A 7,630-nucleotide genomic window follows, 5' to 3' on the forward strand; every position below is an offset into this window, starting at 1 on the left:
CCTGCCATTCTCTGCCTGCTTCAAGAGTTAATATCTGAAAAATAAATTATTTGAAGATTCTTGTTTCCTGTTAGGACTTAAAGAGGAACACATCTTATTGAAAATTACTGTCACAAGTAGAGGGAAATAAATGGATGTCAGTCATGGACACAAGGGTGTTATCTTAAGTTCTGTCTCCCAGAGGTGATGGCAGGTCAACAGCAGCTGTGGCCACATCCTCTAAACCATTAAATCAAAGCCTCTACATAGTAAATGATACAGAATTAAAACCACTAAAAGTTAGCTCATGATAGTCAACATGTGTATTAACAATTTTGTGTATATAGGTATATGTATACGGCCATACCATACATTGGTTTGTGGATATACAGAAACTTCCTGGAAATATAAGGAATTCTTAATAGGAATTTTGAGACGTGACAATAGAAGATCAGGGTAAGGCAGAGAAAAGGAAATATTTTACTCTTTCACCGTATATTCTTCTAGAGATTGAATGTTTTACTATGAGAATGTATAAATTTTATAATGTAAAATTAACCTATAAAGTTATAAATACCAAAGTATGTAAAGAAAGAGAAGTGATCCCCCATATCGACACGTATAATGCCCAGTCTTTTACACACAATGCACTCACACGTCACGTGTAAAACTGTAAGTCTTCTATACCTATGTCTTTACTGTTTTGTTGCTAGAATATAGATTTTCATCATGGATTTAAAATTGACTTTTCTGTAAATGCAGTTAAAGTTGTATCCAGTTCTCATAAATATCTTTTATTTAATATTTAAAGAAAGATGCACTGTAATTTTACTTCTAAAGTACGTTTCTTCTGATCAATTTCCAGAAAGCCTGTTTCACATCCTTGTTCCTCAGACTATAAATGATGGGGTTCAACATAGGGCTTACAAAAGTGTAGAAAACAGCAATGATCTTGGACTGCTTGGACTGACTTGCCCGTGGGAGGTCTAACATACATGCAGAACAGGGTCCCATACAACACAGTCACTGCCACCAGATGGGACCCACAGGTGGAAAAAGCTTTGTGCTTACCTTCAGCAGAACACATATTCAGGATGGCAATAAGAATGAAGATGTAGGAGATGAGGATTATGAGAAGGGAGTTGGAGAGCTTAGATCCTGCCACCACAAACATGGAGGTCTCCTTAATGAACGTGTCAGAACAGGAGAGCCGGATAAGGGGTGGGTCAGTACAATAAAAATGATTAATGATATTGGAGCCACAGGTCAAGTGATGTGTCCACATGGTCTCCATCAGTCCACTAAGGAACCCATAGACATATGGACCAGCAATCAGGCAAATACAGACCCCTTTGGACATCTTGCTGCTATAAAGCAAAGGTTACAGATGGCCATGTACCTATCATAAGCCATTACAGCTAACATGTAATACTCAGTAATAACCATGGCAATGAAAAAATAGCACCGGACTTGACAAGCAGTATAGGAAATGTTTTTTTTCTCTAATAAGAAGTTCATCAACATCTTGAGAGTCACATTAGTGGAACAGCACAAATCCGAGCAGGACAGACTGGCAAGAAACAAGTACATAGGGGTGAGGAGGCGAGAATCTATCCTGATCAGGACCAGCATCCCAAGGTTCCCCAAAACAGTGATCAAGTAGATCACCAGGAACAACACAAAAAGAATGGGCTGAAGATCTGGACAATCCATTAATCCCAAGAGAACAAATTCAGTCACTAAGCTGGAATTTCTTCTGACCATTTTCTTAGGTGCCAGCATTGTTCACTTAGATGAATTAAAATAAATTAAGAAGTGAATGAGAAGTCCATCATACACTTCTTCTCTCTCTCATTCTCTCTCTTTTTCTTCTACTCTCAACTACCATCACACATGGCAATTAGACAGAGTCAGGAGCTGTAGGAAGTAGGACTTTTAAGAAGGTCATAGCCTGTAACATCTAGGTGTATAATGTGCGGATGATTCCCAAAGAGGATGGTTCCTGTGACTCCAACTTGTTGGAGAAGGAGGGAATTATGACCTAAAGTTTATTTAAAATCGATTGAACCACTAACTGCCACCTATGATTTACTACAAAATTATGGGCTTTATCATTGATCCCAGGAACATTTTGAGACAAAACAGTGATGTGATAGAAAACACTTTTGCAGATCTTAACAGTGCCTGCATATTTAGAAGTCTGACCTTTGAGAATCGCACTCATTACTTGCTGTATTAGAGAGCTCAAATTATAGAGATTTGAAGAAAATTCTGCAGGACCTATTTTACTACTATATCCAAAAAATACAGGAGATTGTGGTATTCTTATGTGAAAAGACCAAAGATAAATAATCCAGATTTGGAAATAACAAAGTCCTGTATGAATTACTTATGAAGGAATTTTCACTCAGAAGAGTTTGTGTGAATAAAGCAAGAGAAACTTGGATAGAGGAAAAGGGAAGTGGCCAAACTTAGACCACAGTTTTCTTCACTTATTAATTAATTTATTTATTTTTCGTTTATCCCAGAAAATGTTTAAGGAGTTTACAGCATACAAAAACAGCTGGCAAATTTGAGCTGTAGGTGGAACACAAATTTGACTCTAAATTTTCTGACAGCCCATATAAATGGTTCAACCATCTTTGTTACAGACTTATAATGCCCAGAAGTTATAAAAAGAAATGAATTGGGGGAGGGTATAGCTCAGGTAGTAGAGCGCATGCTTAGCATGCATTAGGTTCTGGGTTCAAGCCCCAGTACTTCCTCTAAGAATAAACAAATAAATGTAATTACCTCAACCCACCCCACCCCCCCAAAAAAGAAAAAAAAAACTAATCGAGAGAGAGAATTATCCTTAGTATAGAGTTTAGGTGACATTAATTATAATGAAAGGATTACACTTTCAGATAAAATTATCATTCCAGATAATATCGATTATAATGAAAGAATAGACTGAGAAATTCTTGTGCCAGGAGTCTGGAGAATATATTTTCATTATGGATCCTCAGTGGGTTCATGTGTTATTTTATAAGTTATACAATAAATAAGATAAGTATCACAACTGGAATGCCTATGGGAACCAATTAGAGATTAAGTGTGTAAAGTGGGTTGGGTATAAGAGTGAACTGAAGGAAACTAGAGGGCTGTTCCAGACTAAAGGGTCAGCAGGCACAAAGGCCAGTTGACTTTTACCTGTATGGTAATGTTGGCCCTGTGTTCCAAGAACTTACACATCCAATTTTAAATAGATATCAGAATTCATTATTATTATTTTTATGTGAAACTTATCAAATATAGTGTTGGCAAATAATTCAAGTTTTAAACCTATCCTTAACCAGAGCATAACAAAAGAAATCTGTAGGCTTGATCCACTGAGGTTCAAATAACAATTCACCAATTATATTTTCAATATCTAAGCTATTCCTAGATATTGAACCAAGTACCCTCAGAAGTTACCTACTTTGATCTTGTAATATTTTTATGATCTTGTATGAGTTTGTCATTATAATATGATAATCTTTGTACATAAAGAACAGTCAACACTATGTGTGTGCAAATCACTTTGCAAGGGAATTAAAAATAACTGGTAACAGTGCTTGACTTGAAAGATCAGGTTGGTGCCTTCATGGTGAAGGAGATATATGAAGAGAAAACTAAAGTTAGAAGTAATTAGTTCAATAACAAGATTTGAACACAGTAATTAATTGTGCTCTGGAATCAGGATATGGATCACAGAATGATAACATTTAACTAGGGCTTGAAGGATAATGAAGACTTTTCTAGAAGGACAACTGTAAGAAGGACTTTTAGATAGGATAAAGGGTTCATGAGAGGCAGAAAGCTTTCAAGAGAAATTGACAATATCCCGTATTAATGTAGGGTTGATCTGTTGTGTCAACTAAAACATTTTAAAATGGCAAGTAGCCAAACAAATTGACAGTCCCCATAACAGGCCAAGAAATGTGAATACTCCTGATAGCTACAAGGTGGCATATTTTTGAATTATTTTGGATTGTATGTGTTTATGTGTGTTACATTCATGTTAAGGTGATGCATTTGAACAAAAATTCCCTGTTAATTTGAAAAAGAAGTAATTTGCAGCTTAAATCTACAGCTTTGGCCTTTGGGAGGAAAGTACAATAATTAGAGGACTGGGATATATAAAAGACAGAAATGCTCTTTCCAGAGCACTTTCACCAGAACGATGAGTCCATTTGGAAAACATACACTTCGTATATGCAAATCTTCCATTTTAATGGCTTAAAGACACTTACCTAATCTTTAAATTTATACAACTATGCCGTAAATATTAGCACTTGTTTGGTCATCATATTACATTTAACAACTAATACAGGCAAAAATAAAGATGATAAAATATAAAAGAATTTAATCTGCCTGTTTCCTATCCTTTCTTTTATATAAATTCAGCAACCACACTCTACAATTTAAGAAGAAAAGACTGTGTTTTGTTAATAGTACTTCTTCTCGTTTACACAGGCACTTCAGTTTTACAGCACAATTACGCTACTCTGCTTTATTTTACCTTTAGAAGAATCCTGCAATTGATATAAAGCAAGTACAATTAGGAATGGGGAAAATGGGTACAAATAAATGTGAAGCTTGCTGTCACCTAAGTTTTTAGATGAGTTATTTTCAAAACTGTTTAGCAAAACAAATGGACATTAGGCAACAAAATAGATCTATGGTAAAAAAAAAAAAAAACAAGTTTGGAAAATACTTAGTTTTGGGGAAATAAAGAGCAAGAGAGAGAGAAAATATTTTTTTTGTTGTTGTTGTTGCAGGAAATCTCAGAGCCATTTATATGTCCATGTAACTGGGAAACTACAGAGCAGGGTAAGAATATGCAGCCTTTCCCAAGCTTCCTCATTCAATGAGTCTGGAGAATCTTAAGTGTTCTCTTTAGGTTAAGAATCCCTAATTCTACACTGAGCACCAGACATTATTAGAATTCTTACAGCTCGCCAGCTGAGCAAAATACGAGGAAGGTATATTATGTACTACATCTTGGAATTGCACTCTCAAAAAAATCCTTGGGAAAAAATACAGAACATGGAAGAACCCCACAAATATAGAGGGAATAGAAAGAAGCAGGAAAGATCTAAGAACTCTGAAGGAATTAGCACACAGTGTGACATCAGAGCTCTGCACGTAAGTCACAGGTAGACACAAAACGTTTCTACCCTCAAAAACATAATCTATACAGCTGAATCTCACGTGCTAGTTCTTCTTTGCTCATTATATTGCACCAAACAAAATGGTTGCTTCTTAAGTTTCTATTTGAGACAAGGCACATGGTAAATTAACCTAAATGTAGATATGCCTTAAGACAAGCTCTAAATATTTTAAACATTCTCATAAAATTTGCACACATTTTAATCTTTCTGCTTTTAAATTAGTACATAGGGGAAGCTCTTTTAAAAAAAAATCATGCCTCTCTAAAATTCTCCTCCCCCCCCTTTTTTTAGCTCTATCTTGTCATCCATGACCCAGTTCCCAAGACCACTCTAATTAAGTTTCTTGCCTGGTTCATATTTTAAAGGCCCAAAGTACCTGGAAAACATGATTCTCAATATCTCAATAAAAATCTTTGACATCTGAAATGTGCATATGACAAATACAGTTGGCAAATTTTAAATATTTTTGAGAAATTTCAATGGTAAATTCAAGCTAGTTACATTAGAACAAAAGTCTTCCCCCCACTCCACTGAAAATAAGTTATCTGAATGATTTTGGAATACTTAAAAGAAATTCAACTGAAGATTATGCTGTTGAAGAGTGGGTGCTGCTGGGATGTGTCAGAGGCTCATGTTTAATGGCTGTGGGGATGTCTTTGATAGCTCCCTACTTAATTTTGACTGCACCCAATGTGCCTTTGTAGTTAGAAATATTGTTTATTTATTTGATACTTATGCAGTAAGTATCAAAATTTTATTTCCATAACTCTTTCATCTTCTAAATCCTTTTCCAGCATACAATACTGAATAATTCATATTAAATTACTGGAGAGGTTGCTGAATCCACTTTAAAATAGCCATGAATATTTTGATCTCTGTAAAAGAAATATCACACACAAAAAATTAATTAAACTTTAGGGAGGTAGGGAACCAGATACTCTTCTAAAAGGTTTTTTCTTATGACATTAGTGTCCAATTTGAAAGCTCTGGGTCATTAGTAGTCAGTGTAGGTAGCAATGAGATTTTTAAAGTCTGTGTTCTTTATTTCAAGAAATATAACTGAAATAAAACTCCACATTAGTTTAAATTCACTCACCAATATCAAATTGCTTTCTTTTGGATTGGAATTAAAATAAATAACTAGGCAAAAAAGAAAACATAGGTTTGTTTATGCTAATGAATCTGATTCCCAAAGATATTGATACTCACAGATGTTAATTTTTTTATTATGTAAAGATGCAAGGAAAAAAGCATTAATCATAATTTATTTGGAATCACTGAGCGAAAAACTGGAGGTGCCATTTATGGTAAATTTGTCAACATGGTCAATATTTGGTGAAAATTTGGAGTTCCAAGAATTTCCTCTTCTCCTCCTCAAAAAAATCAATCACTGATAGTGCAAAGCTCACCTTTACAAGTGTCACTGGTAACAGAAATGCTACTCATTTAAATATTTGTTGAGGAAAATTTTCCCTCTTCAGGGTTCAATTGACATGCATATGTCTGATGTAGCAGAATAACAATGAAATGCTGTCACATTCACTAGCTATCGCACATGCATAGGGCCACCATTTTGTAGCCCCATAAAATGGACTGAGTGGGAGAATAGGAGATATTGAACCCAAGAAAGGGATCACAGAAAATATAAGTAAGGGTTATTGAAGTTTGGTTGCAGTCTAGAAACTACCTCAATTTGCCATTAAGACATAGATCAGTCTGCAAGAATAGCTGGGCAAATAGTGATATTTTAAGGTAGGCAATGAAGAAAATGGTAGCTAAGTCATGTGGTTGGTGGAGCCATGCATCTCAAGCGAATATAAACTTCCCGGGAAGGATCACCTTCCTTGTCTACTCTACCGTAATGAGCTCCAGCACCTTCCTCCTACCTCTCCATTCCAACATCTCATAAACATAAGGGCAAGATACATTGACTGATTACAAACCGTGAACCTAATTTAGATCATGCTGCACATTGTGGCTTCATACTAGTCAATGGTAGTAAAAACTAGTAAAAACTCTTGTGCTTTTCCGTTTAGAAAACAGTATTTTTATCTTGTTGTTAGGGATTTTCCTCTGTGGACTTCAGAGTCCTCATCTATTCAATATCAGACTTTGATTAAATAATTTTTAAATTTCCATTATTTATTGCATTTATTTATGTAGTTACAAATCCTAACCTCATTACTAGTCATGTATCGCTTAGTTAATATGTAAATTTTCCCCCTAAGTCTCTCTTCTCAATAATTTAAAGAGAGATTTATAAAGTTCTATGTTTTTTTTTTTGCTAGGATGAGTATAATTCCTGCTTCAGTTTGTCTGTTTCTGATTTGAATTATTCCACAAATATTTTTTGAGAAGAACTGTTCTTTCAACAGTATTATTCTAAAAAAGTTTAAAAGATTGTCAAGTGCTTACTGTAATATGGTTATTCAATGTGTGTTGAATTATTGAATGGA

General features: G+C 34.9%; 1 pseudogene; it reads right to left on the bottom strand.

Moving 5' to 3' along the window:
* Positions 1 to 813: 813 nt before the first annotated feature.
* On the bottom strand, positions 814 to 1,761 carry LOC141576127 (olfactory receptor 5M5-like; annotated as a pseudogene).
* Positions 1,762 to 7,630: the final 5,869 nt, after the last annotated feature.

This window comes from Camelus bactrianus, chromosome 36 (assembly GCF_048773025.1).
Source record: "Camelus bactrianus isolate YW-2024 breed Bactrian camel chromosome 36, ASM4877302v1, whole genome shotgun sequence".
Classification (NCBI taxonomy): Eukaryota; Metazoa; Chordata; class Mammalia; order Artiodactyla; family Camelidae; genus Camelus; species Camelus bactrianus.